The sequence below is a fragment of the Amphiura filiformis genome, chromosome 16 (assembly GCF_039555335.1).
Source record: "Amphiura filiformis chromosome 16, Afil_fr2py, whole genome shotgun sequence".
NCBI classification, from domain to species: Eukaryota; Metazoa; Echinodermata; class Ophiuroidea; order Amphilepidida; family Amphiuridae; genus Amphiura; species Amphiura filiformis.
Window position 1 is genome coordinate 889,287 of NC_092643.1, and position 23,737 is coordinate 913,023.

Sequence of the window (23,737 nt, forward strand, 5' to 3'; positions counted from 1 at the left end):
GCAGTAAAACTCCGCCTCTCTAAACAATCAAATTCGTTTTACCCTCTTCAGTTACAGACAAAATATGAAAGAAAAACACACTGCTTCAATATAGATTGTCTGAAGACATTCGTGTATATCTGCTTCGAGGATAATCCGAGAAAGGAATGAGTCAGCAAAGTGAGTTTCAAAGTATCAGCTGTAATGCACTGAATCTGCAAGAAAGGTCATGCACACAAACATTGAAACGTTATATGTAGTCCTAGGTGTCTGATGCTAATTTTTTGATTAATGACAACGTGCATCACGAAATGCTCCTTTAATGGCTTGTTTTAGTTTTCGAATGACGTCACCAATTGATTCAAAAGTAAAAATTATATTCCCGCCTTTTTGTTCTCACCCTAGATACTGCAATAATCTGGATCCCGTCTATTACGCGTCAATGTCACCACTTAGCATTGCCCTTGATAATTACAAACAAGCGTTACAACAATATCCAGAAAACATTTTTGTTATTCTTAAAACTCATCTGCAAGCGATACATTCATCAATCACAACAACAACAAATTTAACATTGTAAACCCTTTTGTATTGATGATAAAATATGTGTTTACATAGCCGTCAGATATCAGATCCTGGATCAGTTAAACTTGCAATATTGTATCATAACATTATCTTCTTTCAGTCTGTAAATCCCAGGGCAAATCATTGAAGGCCATACATGTACCGAAAACAGTTCACGCCTATACTCATGTTAGGAAACAACCCACAAGATCGCTAACGTCCTATATTAAAACAAGATTAAAGAAACCATATAAACTAGTTTCGTTAGGGATGGGTAAAAATGTGATTATGTTTCTACTTTGCCCTTCATCAATAACTATAAATGTTATTTTGACCTACTTAAGGTTTCGTTACATATGGGCAGGGACATATGGGCAGGGAGCGTATCAGATATGTTACGTTTATAAGAAGTCATCGATCGGAAGTGGTGGTGGGGTGGGGTGGTGTTACGTCGTTGAGCCATATAGTCTCCTCATGTCAGGTGTCGGTATGAGCCATTATAAAAGATCAATGTATTACTCTGTAGAAATAAACTGTATTATTAAAGAAAAATAACCAAAACTAAAAGATATGAGCTGAAGGCCCCGACTCGCTTTGATCATGTCCAGAGTTGAATAGTGGTTCTTGTGAAGGGCTTCAAAGGGCCCCACGCGTCACGAGACGTGAACAACAAAATAGAACACAACCATCGTTGAAACCAAATGCATACACTGACCAGGGCCGGATTTACCTTTGGGGGGGGGGCCTGGGCCAGGCCAAAATTTGGAGGCCCCAAACGCACCGTGAGGAAGGCATGTGCACTCAAGCGGCCAAGTTTTAAAACTCTACTAGGACATTTACGCGCCCAAATCGAGGCTAAATTTTGCTATATAACAGGCCAGTGCGCGCGAAGCGCGCAAAAAATTGTAATTTTGTACCCTATTTTGGCCCTAAACATGGTGTTTTAAGGCTAAAACGGAAGATGGATACTGCACAGGGCAATTTGGGGGAATTTGGGGGCCCTGGGCCCGGGCCCATCTGGCCCTATGGTAAATCCGGCCCTAACACTGACGCGAAGAATGTTCCCCATTCCAGAGTGCCCATTTGGTACTTCGATTTACTTGTTGCAAGAAAGGATATTTCTACCTTTTTCAACTCTTTGCTATGTGATTCATGTTTTGCAAACAAATTCCCCTCTTTTATGAACCTTTTGAAAAATACCACTCGGTAACCAGGAACTTCAAAGATACCACTACGCTTCCGAAAATCGATAAACAATTTATTTTTGCTCCCAAACCTTTGGCGCAAGGTGTCCTTAAAGTACAAAACCAGCAATGTTTTGAATAGGGCATTGTTTGACGATGCTTCATTACTTTATATATTTAGATAGAGAGGGATAATGATTTTAGAAGATTTTTAGAAGAATTAAATCAGAATAGGTCGATATTGTTGATTTTACAGATGTTTCATTATGATATTTTGAAATGCAGCATCAAGTGTGATACTTATAATGCGTATGTCAATCCAAACATTTCCAATAAGCATATCTCACACCAGACAACATACGTTGGGTATTTCAATTATTTTAATATAATATTGGTGTTATATTTTCCAATTCAGACGTAGTACCTTGACCTGGAAAACAATTACCTTCCTGGTGGCATGATAAAATAAAAACGGAGACATTATTTTACCTCCAGCACCAGATGTTTGTTCTCAATATGTTATTATGTTGTATCATAGAACAGTTCCAACACCTCTTACTCAACACGCTAAAGGACGTTCACTTGAATATAGTGTTGTTTTAAATAGGAGAGATAAAGAAGTGTATCTGTAACATCAAGTCTAACATTTGCAACATGATTGTACATTTTCTTTGCATCTAGGACCATTAAAGGATCGGATATCAACGTTTGCACAGTATTTTTGTGGCACATGAATGCACATCTGACATATCGTATTGCATTTTGAATACAAGGAATGTCCTTATGTTATCAAGTAGTTTAGATTTTTTTTGAAATTTTTGAAAACAGTCCTCAAGTAAAATTTATAAATCTACTGATATTGATTTACAGTGTACGTAGTTGGGAGGAATAGCCGATGATCAGTTGAAAATTTTGACCTTTTGTATTGAAGATTTTTTTTCCCAAAAGACCTAAATTTCTTAGGTTTTTTGGGAAAAAATGTATATCTTTAATACAAAAAGTCAACATTTTCAAATGATCGTCGGCCCTTCCTCCCTATATTTATAAATTTTATTTAGGACTATATATCAAAAAAAAATTCTATATAATAATTTGCTATAAAATTTGTATTATATCGCAAATTTCAAAAAATTAAAAACAGGCCCCACAAAATGTACTGTGCAAAGGTGGAAGACCGACCCCTTAAGCATATTTTGTAACTTTTTACAGTCGAAACGGATTACAACTTCGTAATAGAAAAGCAAGTGAGAACGAAGACGTTTAAAGGTTAGCCTTTTTGTCAAACACACCACTAAGAGAAAAAACAGACAGTGGCGTAATGTAAACGAAAACGGTTTGGAGGAGATCCGTATGGATACTGACAGCAACACGTAATTGAATGGAGTTTCATATTTTTTCAGCGATCGTGTTTTTTTTGAAAACATTTCTTCTTTTTTGTAAATTTTTCATTTAAACTTCTCCTTCACTTAATCATTTTAAATTATCCTTACAAATTTTAAGTATATTTTGCTTTTGAGGGATTACTCATTCATTAAAGGATTACAAAAGGGGTGCATATGGAATCCTCTAAAGACGTTCTGGTGAACTGATTAGCTGCGAGGACCACTCAAAAGGTTCCGCCTCTCCTCTTGTATATACCTCTGCTTTGATAAGGTAGATTGCAAATTTGACTGAAATTAATATACTTAGATCTTTTGATTGACAGGATGATCTTGAACTTGACGCTTTATCAAGGCTCTTTACCTCTTTATCTTTATGTTTTTTTGTAACATGGATCATAAAGCTATGAAGGGGTTTGTGGTTGGCTAGTTCTTTAAAAGATTTGTTAACTTCAATTTAATTTAATTCAGTTTAGTTTTATTTCATCACAACACAAATTTGTACCAATAAAGAATAATTGGAGACATTTTTATAATTACTACGTATCAATATACAAAATAAAGGGTTAAGAAATAAAGGGTGCAGCATTATCCTTTACAAACAAATAATGTGTCCGAGGCAGTAAAAACGTAAATAATGGGTGAGACTGCCATTATTGTCATTACTGCCGAGGACACATTATCTGCGTGTAAAGGATAATGCTGCACCCTTTATTTCTATTCTATTACCAGAAAATAGTGCGATTTAAAGAGAAAATATCATTTTTTGGCACAAATATTTTAAGTTGTTTACTTCAAGGTGGAGCGCGTAAGTGACAGCGAATATCACGAAAATATTGCACGCGTAACCAAGCGTAATGCTGTGCGTAGAATGTGTTACGGCGCTTGACCCATTATTGCAGAATAATGGGCTCTCACGTGACGTGTTTTAACGAATCACAGTGCGCGATTTTTAATAATGGGTCGTAAGAGTAATAGAATACATAATAATTAATATACAAAAGAGATAATAATAGTATCAATATAAACGTACATGTGCATCTAACTACAACTAGAGTGATTCTTTACAACTCAATGCTGTATTGATTACATGTTTATATGCTCGATTGCATTTACACCCACAAACCTAACACACTGTAGCAATACTCAATAACGCAGGGGCACATTTTACTTTATATAATGCCTTTAAATATAGTCCAAAAGAGAAATAATAGAATAATAGAGGTAAAACCAAGGTCAGAAAACAATGACGAGTTGAATGTTGTCAGATCACACCAAACAGCTGCGAAAACAGTTTGTCTTAAAAAAAAATCAGAAAAGCAAACATTATCGTCATGTATTCATCAAAAAGTGACTTGGCTTTTATATTATATTCTTTTGGTCAAGCTGGACAAGCTGTTGTCATGAAGATATATGTTCCATTGTTATAAACATGCAAATCATACATCTATGTCACATGGCAAAACGCCAGACTGTTTAGTCAGCTCTTTCCGAATCCCATATGCCCTATTCCCTTTATGCTTAACACAATCCTTATAACTACAAAAAAGGTCTAGTGTGGATATAAGTGGCTGCATTGATTTGTTAACACATTCTTGCCATGCATGCAGTGTGCCATCATGACATGAAGTATGTCGTATCACGCCCACGTAATAGATGCCTGGAAAGGCGGATTAAATGTAGAAGTTTGAAGTCTCAGGCACTATGCCTTTTCCTTGTGTTTCTCAAAGGTGTAGAAATCGGAAAGAAAAACGCTGTCATCTTCAATTGCTTTATGAACATCTGTAAACGACTGTTAGAGTAGGGCACGATTTTTGAAAGCAAGCCAAACATCAAATGTGTACCAATTCAGAATTAGTTTTTGCAGCATTTCAAACCAATGAGGGGAAATAATGTGGTAGTGTAGTTGTGGCCATCGAAACGCCTGTAATAATTGATTGACAAAATAACAACAACAACAAATTAGTTTTTGTAGCAGATGATATTGGATTTAGAATTTCCTCTCTGATGACCTAACAGTAAGACTAACATTAACATTGTTTACTCGAGTTGTTGGGAGCGTCCGTTCTTTTCTTTAGTTGTTTGTTTTCAGTCTGTTTTTTTTTCTTTTCTTCCATACATGCCATAATGCTTTTAGGCTTTAGCTTGCTTGGTTTGATCATTTTGCTTGAGCTTGGTCAAGCAAATGGGAATGCATGATGTATTGTGTGACTGGACAACATACATACATTGGACTGGCTACAGGACTTTGATTTTTGTCTTCGTCGAGTGGATATGAGCAAATTTTTGATCATTGTCGACACCCCATCTGATGTCCAAAACGTCGTTTTAGAGACGCATCAAAATGGATTAAATAAAACAATATTTAATAATAAATACAATGAGCTTTTAACTCGCTGCGGTGTAACTTTATAATGCGTTTTGAGTTACAGGTTTAAACAACTATTACTTAATCCTGTAAATAGTGGCGAAGTGTAAAGCTTATAAAAGGGAGCGTATTTAAAGTAACGCAGAGTTAAGAAAGTTTGAAATTGTTTAAAGTTTCCTTATTTGGGGAAATAAGCAAATAGTGCAAAAAATATTCCTAATATGAATGATCATACGTTGAACCGTGCTTATGCAACAACAATCTTGCATCCAAAACCCGAGAAAATATTGGAAATCATGTACTTTAAAATGCACTCAATTTATAAAACAAATTGAAAATGTAACCCATAAATATACCCGTCTTGTCACAATTTCAATTTTGATATTGCATCGTTATTAATATGCATATAAACAACATGCATGTAGAAATTACCGTAGCCGTGATCCAGAATTCAGAATTTAATAATGACAGGGTGTAATAATTAACATACAATTCAGCTTCCGTAACACCAACTTTTTTTTAGAATTCACCAAGTTTTTATCCAAAGTTCAATAATATAATTTAAGAAGCATCTAAAAACACATTTTCTTTAAGAGCCTTTCATGCATGACTTCCCGGGTTCAAGCCCGAGTGGTGGCGACCAGTGGTAGTTTCTTGGCTATTGACCAGGTCAAAATTTGAATTCCATTTAGAATTGGGTAAATTAAGGATAAGGATGCTCCGTCCTTCGGAGGTGACATTTAGCAATACCTTAACATGCAGCTCAATATCAGATTCGAAAAGAGTAGGATGTTATCGTCTGATTGTACCAATCCGTCCCCGTGCTGTTTGGATTTTTCCAATCTCCTAGTAAACATAATACAAGGCAGTGGTTGCGGTGAAAGTGAATCAATTCTGCACTAAAAAGGGGAAAAAAAGAGATGACATATGTTAAACGTTGATCATATACTATAATGTTTGGTAATCCTGTTTACCCTACCCTAATTCTGATTCATTACCTGGTATAATTATTTCCAAACTATTTTTTCCCTGATTGTTACATGAAAAACAATAACATGGCAGGTACAACATAGCCAATAGTGCTTTTTAATATAAATTGCAATATGTGACATTAGAACGCTTTTGTGTGTGCGCAACATCAAATTGTGAGCGTTCACTGAAGATATAAGCCATCGGTTCATAAGGGCTAATTTGGTATACACAATTTATGTGTGGGACGTCTAATAGATTAAGGATGACACACACATTGAATTATTCAAGTTGAGTTCTACAAGTTGATTCCATTAGAAGACAACTAGGAACTCAGTAAACTTTCAGAACAGGCACACATTTAAACAGGTTTGTTAGTATTCAGGTTTAATTTATTCTGTTGAGTGAGGAGCAGTTTTTGTTTAAAAATATCCGAGAAAGTGTCTGGCATGTCTAAAAGGCTGCGCAAGTATTATGTGCCGGGAAGTGGGAAAGGCATTTTGACTTTATCTTTACGCTATTTAACTTCTAAACATTGGGTTTAAAACGATTGGTACGTCGTACGTGTTGCTCAGCCCTATACAGCAACAGGTTCATGTGTACGTATTGATACAAATATATCCAATCTATAACCACATTTTCAAAAACAATAAGAGACGTATAACCCTTTCTTAAACAAGTTGGCATTGTGAGCTAGAACGAAGTGACCGAGGTGGATTATAAAAAGAAACAAATTCAGCAATATATTCCGGTGACTGACCATTGACGGTTGTGTAAGTTTGAAGTAGAATCTTGTAAATGATCGTTTGTGGATATGTAACCAATGTAGTTGTTCTAAGACGCCGGAAATATGATCAGATGTCTTTGTACTGGTGATGTTCTGGTATTGTTTTGGATTTGTTGTCAATCTGAGCACAAGGTAAGCCATAAAGAACACAACTTCTTATATATTGAACATAACTTCAGGAATAGGAGCTCAAATCGTAGGTTTGTGACAAGATATTATGAACTTTATGTGTTTTAAGACTGAGAAACTAGATTAGCCAATGCATGTACTCCTACAATTGTGTTTTGTCCGGTTAATTATTTCATTAAGAAGTCTGATCGGTAGTGACAAACATGATTTGTGGATCTGTTTGTGAATTCATGCACGTTTGAACATCAGAAGAGACTTGAACAAACCTACCCACAAGAGCAGGGAGCGTCGAAAACCAAACACAGAGTCAATATGCTTTACTTATGCCAGCTCAGACCCAACATACACTGTTTTGTTTTCCCCGTGAAAAAAATGTTAAGAGATTCTCAGAGATAGAATGTTTTCACGTTTTGAGTACTCCTCCATTTTTTGTCATTCCCAGGTGTGTTGCTATCGACCAGTTTGTAGTTAGTTCAGCGGTTTCGTGACATTTCCAACATTGGTGTAGGATGCGCAGCTTCCATGGGTCAAGTTGCCTCCTAACACTGAATTTCTCCTTTAATTCGTGTAAACATAGCGATTGTCAGGCGTGCACGCTATGTGTATCATCAATAATCTATTAAAATCCATTTTCACAGAAAACTCCTTTATTAACCTTTAAAAGTTTTGATTTTTTTCTCACCAGAGGGAACATAAAATGCCCTTTTTTAAGCTTTGGCAATCCCTATTGTATGATGAATTTAAGCCCATCGTGATCTCAATAGGTTTCGACCTTGTTCATGGTATGCAATATTGCCCAGAAATCTTGAATGGGGAAATCAATAAGGAATATAACAATCTCTCCCTATATGGTAAAAGAACTGTGATTTAGAGTTCAACTTCATGTTTTTCCCACTTATTCCGTTGTTGCTACCGGAAAGCTTTACTTCCGATTTGAGATTCATATAATATAATGTATATGGGTACTTCTTTCCAGCAATACTAATAATTATGAATAAGAGGATTTGATATTATCTAAGTGAGTATGTGTCTAAATGGGATTTTAAGCAGCTGTGACCAGATCTGTTTCCACCAATGAATTGGATCTAACATGCAATATTTTGACCACAAAGTACTTCGCCAGTGGCAAGGGAGGGAAGATAACTGTAACTAACCGGAAGAATGGTGCATACGGCAGGCTTTTTCACGTTCGTTCGTTTCTTTACTTTTTAACTTAATAGCAATGTACAGTACAAAATAAACTAATAATATAAACACAATCATAATTAACGTGAAAATATATATTCTTGATTATTTTTCAAACATGGGAACAAAAGATGAATTTCTGATATTAACAGGCAACTTATTCCATTCTTTGGAAGCCGGTGAAAAAAGTTATATACAAAAACAGACACTCATTTAAATAATCTGGTGATAAATTTCTTGAAAACATAAAGGAGCAGTTTGAACAGGGAAATCATCATAAAAATATAGCATTTTACACGATGTACTTTCGTAAACTAACATACCCTGCAAAATCAAAACATTAGGTCACAATCTGAGATTTTGAATAAACCGTCTGGTTTATAATAGTAGAACGCGTACGTGATGTTCATAACGCAGTACGTACATGGCGCTCGGGCCGGTCATAAATCCCAATATGGCTTTAAGAAATACAATGCAGCTGCTTAGTTCAATTACTTTAAATGGCATACAAATTAAATGGCTACAAGTGGAGAAATATTGCTCCGCCATCTCACTCGCCTTAAACATAAATACTGTAGTAATCTGGATCAAGCCCCATTGCTTGACATTACTTAGCAACATCCTTACTAATAAATTGATTGCAAATTAATAATAAAAGTTATAGCCGTCTGATCACGATTTCTAAAATGTGAAAGCAACCTGACGCAGAAGCCCATTTCTCGCCATATTGGTTCTGCTTAAAACTGTAAACGATAATTCGTAAATTGTCACATACACATGATAAAGCTACAGTAAAACTGTTTGTAAAATGTGTGCTTGTTTACCCAGCCGTCAAATATCAGATTAACCTTGTCCATAGACCCTGGAAAAAAAAGAAAGGTTTTTCATCGCTTATACCTTGTCTTGTTTCAGGCAAGGCGGCAGATCATCAATGTCATTGAAGGCCACATATTGAACACATCCTGTTTGTTTATATTCTTTGAGCCTTTCAATAGCCTCATGCCCTGGTGAAAGTATATGTGGGTACGAACTGGTTCGGGTGTTAAAGACAACTTAGACAAGCGTGCTGAACCAGGGTGTCTTCGATGAGTCCGCGTGAGGGAATCTGCTGCTGAAATGTGTGTCCAAACGTATATCAAGTTGTCTGAAAATAACGATCAGTATTCTATATGTAACATAATCATGCTACCTTTATAAACCGTGCACAACAATTATTTTTACACTTGACAATGAGCCCATCAACTTAAAATTAATTGATTGAGTAAACTTATTTTTTCAATAGCTATGCAATATCTAATACTGCATATGTTTGCACCTCTTTGGATCTGCTGCGACATCTATAATCGAAGTTGAAAGCATTTGATTGGTTGAAGGACAAATTTGTAAAATGTCAAAGTCAAAGAAGCCATTAAAAAGACATAGCACATTTCCTGTATTAATTTTGTTGTGCATGCTGCTGACTAGGTTTCAGATTTGTTCTTAAGTTCTTTGTTCTGCAAAGGGTTGACATCTGGAAAGTCTAAGTTGTTGGTGATGGCTGCTCTGTATGGTGTGTAAGATTATCTCCAATGGCAGCAGCATACAGAATTCTGGTTCAAGAACCTTGCTGATGTAAATACATACAGTAAAACTCCGCCTCTCCAAACAATCAAATTTGTTTTACCCTCTCTTCACTTGCAGACAAAACATGAAAGAAAAACACACTGCTTCAATATAGATTGTCTGAAGACATTTGTGTCTATCTGCTTCGAGGATAGTTCCTTATAGTGTGTACCCCATAAGTTGAGATCTGGACTCTTGAGCCAAGAAATTGTTGGTGATGGCTGCTCTGTATGGTGTGGCGTCGTTGTCCGTTAGAAGAGAAAGAAACATCTTCAATGTCAGCATACCGAACATATTCTGCTTCAAGAATTTTGCTGGTGTAAATACATGCAGTAAAACTTCTCCTGTCTAAACAATCAAATTGATTTTACCCTCTTCATTTACAGACAGAACATGAAACAAAAACACACAGCTTCAATATAGATTGACCGAAGAAATTTGTGTGATGTCTGCTTCGATGATAGTTCGAGAAAAGAATGAGTCAGCAAATATCACTGGCAATGGACTGAATCTGCAAAAGAGGTCATGCCCACAGACACTATGTAGTACTAGCATTCTGATGGTAAATGCCGGGGGTAAATGTCTCTTTTGCATAAGTCGGATAATAAAGCTGTGCATCACGAAATGCTCCTTTAATGTCTTTTCTTAGTTTTCGAATGACGTCGCCAATGGATTAGAAAAAAAACCCATTTTATTCCCGCCTTTTTGTTCTCACCCTAGATACTGCAATAATCTGGGTCCCATTACTCGTCAATGTCACCACTTAGCATTGCCCTTGATACTTACAAACAAGCGTTACAACAATATTCAGAAAACATTGTTGTTATTCTTAAAACTCATCTGCAAGCGATACATTCATCAATCAAAACAACAACAAATTTAACATTGTAGACCCTTTTGTATTGATGATAAAATATGTGTTTACACAGCCGTCAGATATCAGGTCTTGGATCAGTTAAACTTGCAATATTGTATTATAACATTATCTTCTTTCAGTCCGTAAATCTCAGGGCAAATCATTGAAGGTCATACCGAAAACATTTTACGCCTTTACTTGCTAGGCAACAACCCACAAGATCGCAAACTTCCAATAAACAAGATCAAAGAAACTAGTTTCGTTAGGGAGGGGTAAAAATTGGATTATGTTTCTACTATGCCCTTGAACCATTATATATGTGATTTTACTCCAGTTTCGTTACATATGTGGAGTGGGTGGGTCAGATATGTTACGTTTATCTGTTTATATAGGATGTCGTCGATCTTTCTGGGTGGGGGTGTTCCCTATAGTCTCCTCATGTCAGGTGTTGCTATGAGCAATTATAAAAGATCAATTATAAAAGATCTGTAGAAATAAACTGTATTATTAAAGCAAAATAACAATAACTAAAAGATATGACCTGAATGCTCCGACTCGGGAAGGGATTCAAAGATAAGCAAGTCATCCGTCACGCGGGGTGAACTACAAAATCAAATCGGGAAAAACACGGATAAAACACGACCATCATGGAAACCAACTGCATACACTGACGCGAATCTAGAATGTTCCTTTTTCCAGAGCGCCCATTTGGTACTTCGATTTACTTCTTGCAAGAAAGGGTAATTTCTACCTGTTTCAACTCTTTGCTATGTGATTCATGTTTTGCATACAAATTCCCCTGTTTGATGAACCTTTTGGAAAACACCACTCGGTAACCAGCGAACTTCAAAGATACCACAACGCTTCCGAAAATCGATAAACAATTTATTTTTGCTCCCAGATCTTTGGCGCAAAGTGTCCTTAAAGTACAAAACCAACAATCGTTTAGAGTAGGGCATGATTTGATGTTATGGATTTGGGAGAGGCCACGCAGGACAGTAGGATATGACATGGTGTTGTTTTGCGATGACACCACTCATGTTAAGCAATAACTGGTGGTGCACCATTAAACGATGAGACCTGTGCCTTTGTTTATTACCTGGATCTGGCACGTAGTCTCGATAAGTCAAGAAGCACTTATATAACATTCAAATGTGGTATTGACCTTTGTTGATTTGCTTTTGTTTCGCTCAATTTACTCCATTTCTTTTGATTCAAGACATCGTTATTTTTCCAGTGGAATTTGAGACGTTTTTTGTGTATCTCTTAAGCTTTAATAATGTTCAATTAGCCGTATATATTTAACCTTTTATGAAAAGAAGGTCGATTATTTGACTCTCGGTAATCATGGTAATCAGAATTCTTTTTTTGCGTTCATTAAACCTCGTCTTACGAAGACTTTTTTTAGCAACACCGTTTACCAAGTTGGGCTATTAAACATCCTCTTTGTTTGTCAAAAATGATATCCTCTTTCTATTAATACCACAATAAGTACCAATATACCTGGTATAGCCTCATAATAACGTATGATTAATCTAAACGAATATGGAAAATATCCAATTTTCCACTATGTACACCGTATAATAGGCAAAAATTTAAGTCAGGCAAATAATCTAAACATTCGATTTTCACCGGGGTTTTCTCTTAGAATAGAAGGAAGTGTATGACGATTCTAACATACAGAGAGGTTTAAGGTAATATAACTTTTTATTAGAGCACTTTTAAAAATCACCCGGGTGACAACCACGCCCTCACCGTACCCTCCGACGTAAATAAAATCACCTGATTTAGGTTGTCAATTTTGTTATCGTTAAAATGAGCGCAATAGATGATCCTACAAAAAGCCTTCGGTTACTTTCTTTAGCGTTTTAGTGAAACACGGTTCAAACAGTGTTAGGACACAGATCCTGCTGCACTTGCCTCTCTCTACCCAGGGTGAAATGGGGTAGCTGTTACAAAAATTATCCATTCAGCACCGCCCAAAGATATGAGCATGTCTTGGATGGCAGCCGACATATTCTAACAATAGCCGAATAAATGTAAAACGCCTTGATACACGTGAAAGGTGTCGTTTTTATTTATTTTAACATGTTCATGGCAAATTTCCTTCTGGCTGTACTCGCATTATATAACACATTTTAATTTTGTTTGTATAATTCCCCCAGAAAACAATTTGCATATGCAAAGGAAAGGCAATCATTGTTGGCACGTCGAAAGGTGTTGCGCAAACCATTTCTTTCAGAAAGCTCCTTACTGAAGTTTAAATAAAAGTTCTAAATATAATGTTAGGAGGCGTTTTATAAATGCTTAGTCTACAATGTTATTGTTTTGAATGATTTGATATCAGAAACTAACTCGCATCAATGATCTAAAACTGTCTCTTTAAATTATACTAATCTTTGACCAAATTGTCTATCACAATGACTACACTAAAGCAATGAGAATAATTCCCATATCAACCTAATTGGCGCGTACTCTATCTGCATTAATATTCTAGTCAATAGTTGAGAAAGGATTTATAACATTGTCTATTTCTGTCATCAAGTGAGACGTGTTCGTTTCAACTTTTCGTTTGCGATGTATAAAGAAGAGGCGAAGGCAACCCGGGACATTTGACCATTATTTCTGGGGCGATTTCATGCGTTTAACATATCCTTTCCGCTTACAGGAAGTGTAGTGTTCGCCTCTGATGTATATTGATCCGTCTCTTTAGTTTTACTTAGACGCAATCGAAAGAATTGGCTTCTAAGCGAGGTTGGCGTGGATCATATTTGAAAGAGCTCGTTAGCATAGCTACATGTATCGTATCTAGCGGCAGTTTTCTCTTCTTGTTTCTCTAACATTCTCAACACTTCAAGAAATGTCTTTTGAAAAGATATGGTGGTTTTGGAGAACAACAATTCTGTTGTGCTGGATTCTGTGATTAATCCAGAAGCACTTCATTGTGGCGGTGAAGTTATATCCAACATACAACACATACTCCTCTTCCGTAGTGGATCACCAATGTCAGTTTTCCATTTCGAAAGAAATGAGACCTCAGCCTGACTATCTATAGAGGGATGGCCCTGATGTATATTGCTGCAAAAGTATACATCAATACAATATTATTGTTGATGAGAATTAAAGATCATATAAATCCAATAATAAGAAAGAACCAAAGTTACGCCCATGCAGAAGTTACTCTCAGCAAATCCACATCCTTAGCAGAATAATTGATGCCTTCAAGAGCTACCAACGTCCACACACAATTATATTTGATCGATCTTAAGCTTTTGATTCAATCAACAGGAGTGTCATGTTTTTAATTCTTCGCCACCGCGGTATTCCAGAACCCTTGGTAAATGTTCTTGGTGTACTTTACAACATCTCCAAGAGTATAGTTACGGTGGATGCCAACAATACAAAACCATTTCAAGTATCCACCGGGGTACTGCGGGGGAATATTCTGCATCCATTCTTGTTCATCGTGTTCATAGATTTCCTGATGAAGAATGCAACCAAGGCTACCGACTCTGGTGTAGTAACATACCTTCGTCAGTCAAGTTGATATCCAGCCAAGAATATAAATGATCTCACGATTACTGGCACAACTGACCAGAACAGCAAGCGCAGCAGAACATCTAGATCTTATCATAAGAGTCCAAAAACTGTGTACATAACAGTCAATTACAACCAACAGCCACACATACCACTTCAAGTGTTATAGTAATTTTTAAATGCTTTTTTAGGGGGTAAAAGTCTAAAATTAATAATATTGATTTTATCAATAATCATTAAGAACTCCTATGCCAAGACATTGCTAATGTGCATACTAAATCTTATCTTCATACATTGCTCCGTTCTTTTAAAAATTTTGAGAACTAAAATTCTTATCTCTCATAATGGCAAAATTTGACTCAGGTCTTCAAATGCAAACAGATTGTTAAACTACACAAAGCAGGGTCCGCCACGAGAGTGAACTGCGCAAAGGGATATCACAAAAGATGTATTGAGACTCAACAGGAAACTGGTCACCGACCACTGACACACATTAATCTGCATATTGTGCGCATTGACAGGGATATAAATTGTAGCTGAGAGGTAACGGACCTTTGGTCGACATTATTTGTGACCATATATAATTAGTAGGACTTTTTACCCCTATTTCAAAATGAAGACACTGACTCTTAAAGGAGTATTTCGTGATCCTAGCATCCTCTTTTTATGATATTTTTCAGTACATATCCACGAAAAAAGCCTATTCCCAAAATTTCAGTTGATTCCGATTTTGCGTTCGCGAGTTATGCATGATTATGTGTATTACACTGCTCCATAGACAATGTAAGTTGTAATTTCGTTCTGGTGCACCAGAACGAAATTCAAATTTCACGATATCTTTGCAAAACGAATTAATCTGCAAGAAATATTTTGTACATAAACATTGTGTAGCCAGAGGTTTCCAGTGATATAAAGATCTCAACTTTTTTTGAGAAAAGTGGGGGATGAGGCTGTGGATCACGAAATGCCCCTTTAAGTTTGTGTTGCATTCCTAATTATATCACACAAAGGAAACGTCAAATGTGATTTATCAACAGTTATTTATAACAGTTAAAATTTTTAGATATTTAGACATGTTGGGAAAATTAGTTGGGAATAGTAAGGGGTAACCCTACAACGGGTAAAACTACTTAGCACGTAAAATTGTAACGTGTCTGTACTGCGAAAAGCAACTTGTTAAATTTACATCAGTCTAGTTTCAGTACAGCTTCTATTTTTGCACATATTATTAGCTTCTGATTCCACCAAATACGTAAGCATATTCTTGTGTTGCTATGGTTAACATGCTTAGGTTGCTTTGAAAAGGACTACCTAATATATAAGAAACTAGACTTGAATGTTATAAAAGATGCAAGATATTGAATGGGAAAAACTTAATTAGAAATGTTCATTTAGGAAATATTGTGCATTTTTATATTTATATTTCGAGAAAACGTTTCAAACCTAGTATTGATAAATAATTCTGCAAGGCAAACATGATTACGAGTAAAGAGTAATGCTATCCGCGTCTTGGTCAAGTTATTCCATAAGAGGCGAAGGGGCGTCAGAAATTATCATATGAAAAACAAATTTGATAAGAAAAACAATAATCTACATCAATAAAATTCCAGCTGGCGATATCTTTTTCCATATTCCGTCGCAGTTGCTGTTTCTAGACTAATTCAGGTTATAACTCGTAACGAAGACACCTCTCCAGCGTCTGGATAATCAACATGAATAACAATGAGAAATGTCTTCATTGGATGTGTCAAGCGCCCAGCTGTCTGCGTGCATTGAGTAAACTCTAATTGAAACAGCCCCAACCTCCTTTGATTTCAAACACATCTTTAGAAATCTGTCTTGTGTATTAAGACGCCTGTTGCTATTATCTTACGATTATAGTACATTAGTGAGGTACCAGTGTAGGAATTCTTGAAAAGTTTTGTCATATTTGTACTATTGAAGGGGAATGTTTTAAAGATACCTAAATACGACCAAAATGGTACTTTGTATTTGATTTACTGTAGGAATGCAGCAAAATGATTGGTTTGCAAATACAGTCAATCAATATTATTACTGAAGTACATGATCAGTTCAACAGCAAACACCGAGAGGCTACCTGTCGTAAAGCCCACCTTCTATATTTTCTGATCTGTTTGAGGACTTTTCAGTTGCAACAAACGTGTTCTGTTCTCCGCAGCGATTTTTAGTTGTCCGAAAAGACCTTTTGTTCTTTCTGCTCAAACTATCAGCTTTTGTTTGGGCTTTGTTCGCTTTGTTCTTTGTTCGCTTTGGTCTTCTGAAGTGGAACCTGTTGCTGGAAATTGTACCCGCAGCGGAAGGGCTACGGAAAAGACGACGGACTATGTAGAGGTCATTAGGGAGAGTTTCGTATAATAGTACTCACCCTTTGTTCACGAAGTCCCATAATTCAATCTTAGAATATGGCATCTTGCTTAGGAGTTGACATGTAGAGAAGTGTGAATTTCATTAATAACACCTATGGATTAAAATGAGTTGGCCTCTCTGTGATACATTTAGAATTGGGTCCATTAACCATGCGAATGCTCCAAATGGGACGTCAAGACTTCGGTTCTTTCTAACGAGAACCATGCACATCTGTTCATGTAGTTTGCAGTTTTCTGTTTCAATCCCTTCTGGTCAATCATTCTGGACTTAAAGCCACGCAATTGCGTTGATCTTCACTATAAGTTTACACAATATTAAGATAAAGCAATGAAATACGGGAAATATGACTGTTGCATTGTGAAAAAATATAGAATATAACGCAATTCTTATCTTGACAATTGAAATCGTTGATTGAAAAACATAATTCTCAAGATGTGGAATTTAGTATTCGATATGAAGCAACGGATACTACTTGTACCATTTCGTCGTAAAGTGCTCTATTGATAGCAGAGGTTTTGACTAATATCAAGAAAGCGTCGTATTATATTGGCAGCGGTAGACAGATCGTGTGCATGCATGGAATGCTTAAGTAATTTATTTCTTTATATCTATATTCATTTCTATATTGCACGCTATTACATACTTTAATCCACTTTGCCCTGAAGCGATATTGAGAACTAAAACATTTTTTATGTTAGTAGTAGGACACCTGTTCTCGAAACAATATGCCATTGTTCTGTTTCTATTTGGTTATATGCGATATATCAATAACGATTTTCCCCTTGTACGGAAAGGCCCACTATCAGTCATGAAAAATTAGTTTTAATTTCCGCCTACTTCCACATAAAGAAATCGATAGTGTAAATAATGATTATTTAGAATCAAAAGCTTATTGCGATCTCTTCTCCTTCAGCCCTTGGGCGATTTCATTTTTGTTTCCTGAAGTGATTTCGTATATTTTTGTTTGATTAATTATTTTCTTTTATTTGGCAGGCATTTTATAATAGGATAGCTATATCACATAATAAATGCAATCTTCAAAGGTCACATAGTTTCGGACATATAATTTTGATTTATGGATGGAGGTAGAGAATAAATTAATATTACATATGATTCATATATCTATCTTATACTGGATTCCACTTCCAACAATAACAGAGCTAAACATGAATAACAATATGACATTCTAAAAAAAATTAAATTCGTGTTGAGCTTGAAGGGATACTGATAACCATAGTGGCACACAGCATTCTACAGTTTAAACAATGCATCATTATATAACACTAACACAGACCAATGCAGAAAATCCAACATGATACGATTGCGCAATATTAGAGGCGCAACTGACCAGAACAGTAGGTACAGCAGAATATCCAGGTCTTATCACAAGAGTCTCAAAAACTGCGAACATAACAGTTAACTGCAACCAACAGCCACACACACCACTTCAAGTGCCATATACCACATACACACGAAAACGCGGGAACCACTCATGACTTGCTACACCCGGTCTTGTCTTCGACACCCGAGGTATCCGTGGTGCCCCTTGGCTTCAGTGTGTTAAAACTATAAAAGTCCAAGTTTGAATTCTTGTACTATCTTGTAGCAAATTATAACGTAGGCTGTTAACTGTGCGAATTCTGAATATGACAATATTCTGCACGAAATAAGCATTTCTTTCATTCCCAATGCGTAAGAGAGAATCAGTGGTATGCCACATTATCTGCTAAGATGATGATTTCATCCGCAGTCAATTACTCGGTAAATCACAATTATTATATTGATATAATTGGATTACATCTTAAGATGTGGTGAACTGGTGGAGCACATTTAAACGATGAGACCTGTGTCTTTGTTTACTGGCTGGATCTGACACGTAGTCTCGATAAGTAAAGACGCAGTTATCAATCAAGTTTGGTATTGACCTTTGTTGATTTGCTTTTGTTTCGCTCAATTTACTCCATTTCTTTCCAATCAAGACATTGTTATTATTCCTGTGGAATCTGAGACTTGTTGAGTATTCGCCCTTCGAAGTGACGTAGTTAATCGGATTAACTACCATAGCAATTACAGATGAATACAATTTTGACTATATCGCTCTGCACTACAACGTTCATGCGGTATCGATGCATTGAACCATAGATGTCAAAGAAAGGCTGATCACTCGCACCTGTAAGATAAGTATTTTTGAAAAGAGCGGTATTGTGTTCAATCTATGTTTGCTGACATACATAGGTGATTAGTGCAATCTGCTTGTAGTGCAGGGCGATCTATGCAAAAATTGTATTCATCTATTGCTATTGTAATTAATTCGATTATGACGTCACTTCGACGGCGAATATGTTTATTAACCGGGTGTATTTAACCTTTTGTGAAAAGAAGGTCGTTTATTAGACTCTTGGTGATCCAACTACTTTGTTACGTTCATTAACGGTGGTACAATTATTGTGGGCAAATTCACGCGGGCAACTCGGTGTACATTTTGACACACCAATAATGGCAGCGGCAAGTAAATTGGGCAGGTCAAATGATTTTTGGGGCATACCTGAAGTAATTCAGTACCTTCAACGAGAACGTTCATGCCAAATTTCCTGCTGGACGCGCTCGTATAATACGACAATTTCAGATTTCCTGAAAAGTCTCTTTCCCCCAAATAAAAATTGACATATGTAAAGGAGAGGCAATTATTATTAGCACATCGAATGGTTTGGCGCAAATCATCTGGCAAATTTACTCGTACATAGGTAATTGCAAAGCTCCTTAGCTTACTGAAATTTAAATGAAAGTTCATAATTATAATGTAGGATGCGTGTGATAAAGTTGTAATCTATAATATTGTTTGATATCAGAGGTGTTTTTTTTCAAACAAGAGATTATTTCAAATCTCTAAAATGTCTCTTTAAATGATACTCACATTTTGATCACTTAGACTACCATGACTAATAATATCCAATCCCACTTAATTGGCGTGTACCCTGTCTGCATTCATGTTCTAGTCAATGTTCAAAGGATTTATATAAAAAAGAGAAGGCAACAAGGGATTATTGACCACTTTGTTGCTGTTTCTAGACTAAATCAGGTTATAACTCGTAAAGAAGACACCTCCTCAGTGTATGGATAATCAACATGAATAACATTGGGATATGTCTTCATTGGATGTGTCAGCGCCCAGCTGTCTGCATGAATTGAGTCTACTCTAAATGAAAGAGCTCCCTGACCTCCTTTTATTTCAACACATCTTTAGAAATCCGCCTTATGTGTTAAGACGCCTGTTGCTTTTATCCTACGATTATAGTACATTAGTGAGGTACAAGTGTAGGAATTCTTGAAATGTTTTGTTATATTTGTACAAGGGAAGGGGAATGTTTTAAAGAAAATTCAAATTTATAAATATTCAAGATATTTTCTAATTTTTATGTTTTCTAATTTTTATACGACCGAAACGGTACTTTCTTTGTATTTAATATGCTATATGAATCCAGTAAAATTAATGGTTTGGAAACGATGACAATCAATATTTATTACAATACACGACCAGTTCAACAGCAAACCCGAGAGGATACCTACCGTAAAGCATTTTTCCGTTGCGATAGAAACAGAAGGCGCTGTTTTTGGTTCTCCGCAGCGATTTCCGGTTATCCGCTGCGACATTCTGTTGTTTATGCCCAAATGATCAGCTTTTGTTTGGAGCTTTGTTCTCCTTATTGACGTCTTCTGAAGCCGAAGACGCTGCTGGAAATTGTATCTGCTGCTGCGTCTGCCAATATGCCAAACCCCCACGAGACGGCGGACTATATAGTGGCCTTTATGGACAGCATGGTGCGATTATTATAGTACTTATACTTTGTTTACAAAGTCCCAAATGCAACCCTAGGCATGGCATTTTTAGGGAGGTAAATAACAATTAGTGAAATTCTTTTCATCTACGTAGCTCCATTGTTATTGCCCCGGCAATTGAAAGGATCTCAAGTGCTATTTTACCTGCCTGGGCATCTGGCTGGATGATTGACTTGGCAAAAATGTCAATTTGATAAGTAACGCCTAAAGATTAAATCAGCTGCTCTCCCTGTGAAACATTTAGGAGGGGCTCTGAGAGATATTTTGGGAAAATCAAAGCAGAAAATGTCGCTTTATGTTTATATACTCAGAGAGCCTACCTACTATTTCTTTAAAATCTTATCACCTAACTGTGAATGATACTGATTTAAGCCTAACTTTTTCAGATGTTGATTAGTGTATGCTAAAAACTGGACTTTGACCAAAATTGAGGGCGCAATTCTTGCGAAATATCACAATGCGCGTGCTACTAAGGGGACGTCAAGACGTCGGCTCTTAACCAATGAGAACCATGCACACCTGTTCATGTGGTTTGCATGGAATGCTTAAGTAATTTATTTCTTTATATCTATATTCATATTCATAATATATTCTATCACATACTTTAATCCACTTTGCCCTGAAGCGATATTAAGAACCAAAACAATTTTTAAGTACGAAGTAGAACACCTGTTCTCAAAACAATAATGCGTTTGTTCTGTTTCTATTTGGTTATATGCGATATATCAATAATGAATTTTCCCCTTGTACGGAAAGGCCCACTATCAGTCATGAAAAATTAGTTTTAATTTCCGCAAACTTCCACATAAAGAAATCAATAGTGTAAATAAATGATTATTTAGAATCAAAAGCTTACGATCTCTTCTCCGTCATCCCCTGGGCGATTTCATTTTTGTTTCCTGAAGTGATATTTTTGTTTGATTAATTTATTTTTATCGGGGAGGCATTTTACATTAGGATAGCTCTATTACAATATAAATGCAGTCTTCAGAGGGCAAATTGTTTCGGACATATAATTTTGATTTATGGATAAATCTTTATACTAGATTCCACTTTAATCAAAAAGAGAACCAAACATGAAAAAAAAAACCCCATGATATTCTAAAAGTAAAAATATCTTCTGTGTGTAAAGAATAAAATGGATTTGAGGTACTGTTGAGCTTGAAGGATGCTGCTGACCACGGTGGAACACAGCACTCTGCCGTATAAACAATCCGTATAACAATAACACAGACCAATCCAACAAAATCCAACAGCACAATGCGACTCCTAGCCCAAGCACACCACGTGATACAATTGCGCAATAATATCCGAGCTTACATATACACACGAAAAGGCTAGTCGGGGACAAACACCCATGGCTTGCTATCCCCGGTCTTGTCTTCCGCAACCGATGTTTCCGTAGCATCCCCCTGGATTCAGAGCGTTAAAAATAGAAAAGTCTCGAGTGAACATAAGTTTAATTCTCGTTCATATAATTATAAAATTATCTAGTTTAATAAGATATCGTTGGCTTTATACTGTGAGAGTTCTGAATATGAGAATGTTTTGTACGAAATAAGCACTTTTTCATTCACAGATGGGTAATAGAGAATAAGTGGTGTTCCCAATTATCTACTAAGATACATGACTATTTCATACGCAGTCAATAACTCAGTAAATCATTATTATGTAATAACTATAATAAGATGTGGTGAATTGGTGGTACGCCATTAAACGATGATTAAACAGATGCCATTGTTCATTGCCTAAATCTGGCACGTAGTCTTGTCAAGTCAAGAAGCACTTATATAACATTCAAGTTTAGTATTGACCTTTGTTGATTTGCTTTTGTTTCGCTCAATTTACTCCATTTCTTTCCAATCAAGACATTGTTATATTTCCTGTGGAATCTAAGCTTTGATAAGTATTTGTCGTATATTTTAGGCTTTAATATGTTCAACTAGATGTATTTAACCGTTTGTGAAAAGAAGGTCGCATGTTTGACTCTTGGTAGTCAGACTACTTTGTTAAGTTTATCAATTTTGGTCACTTCGGTGTAAATTTTTGAAACCCAACAAGGGCGTGGCCATGTAAATTGGGCAGGTCAAATGATTTTTGGGCCATATCTGAAGTAATTCAGTACCTTCAACGAGAACATTCATGCCAAATTTTCTGATGGATGCCCTAGTATTACATAAAAAGACCATAATGAGATATTTTGAAAAATCTCTCCCCCTCAAATAAAAATTGGCATATGCAAAGGAGGCAATCATTATTGGCACGTTGAAAGGTTTGGTACAACCATTTCGGAAATTCACCCATACATAGGTAATTGAAAAGCTCCATAGCTTACTGATATTTAAATGAAAGTTCAAAATATAATGTGGGATGTGCGTGATAAATTTGTAATCTATAATGTCGTTTAATATTAGAGATGGTTTTTGGTTTGTCAAACAGAAGTTTTGTTTCTGAATCTACTCGTATAAATGATCAAAATGTCTCTTTAAATTACACTAATCTTTGATCACATTGACTACCATGACTACTACGCTAAAGCAATCAGATTAATTTGCAATTCCACTTAATTGGCGTGCACTCTGTCTGAATTCATGTTCTAGTCAATGTTCAAAGGATTTATGCGTTTTTCTATTTCTGTCTTCAGGTGAGACGTGATTATTTCAACTTAAAAGGTTTGCGACGTATAAAAAGCGAAAAAGGGCAACCTGGGACTATTGACCATTATTTTGGGGTGATTTTTATGCGTTTCACAGATCTTTTCCGCTTACAGGGACTGTAGTGTTTTCCACTGATGTATCCTTATGTTGGTTTTACTTAAGCGCAATCGAAAGAATGGGCGTCTAAGAGATGTATGCGTGGATCATATGTGACCGTCCACGGCGAATGAGCCGTAAATTCCTCCCCCGGTCAATTTTGTTTTATTTCGTGTTTAAAAAATAAACATCATAAACTTAAAAATGGTATCTCATTTGA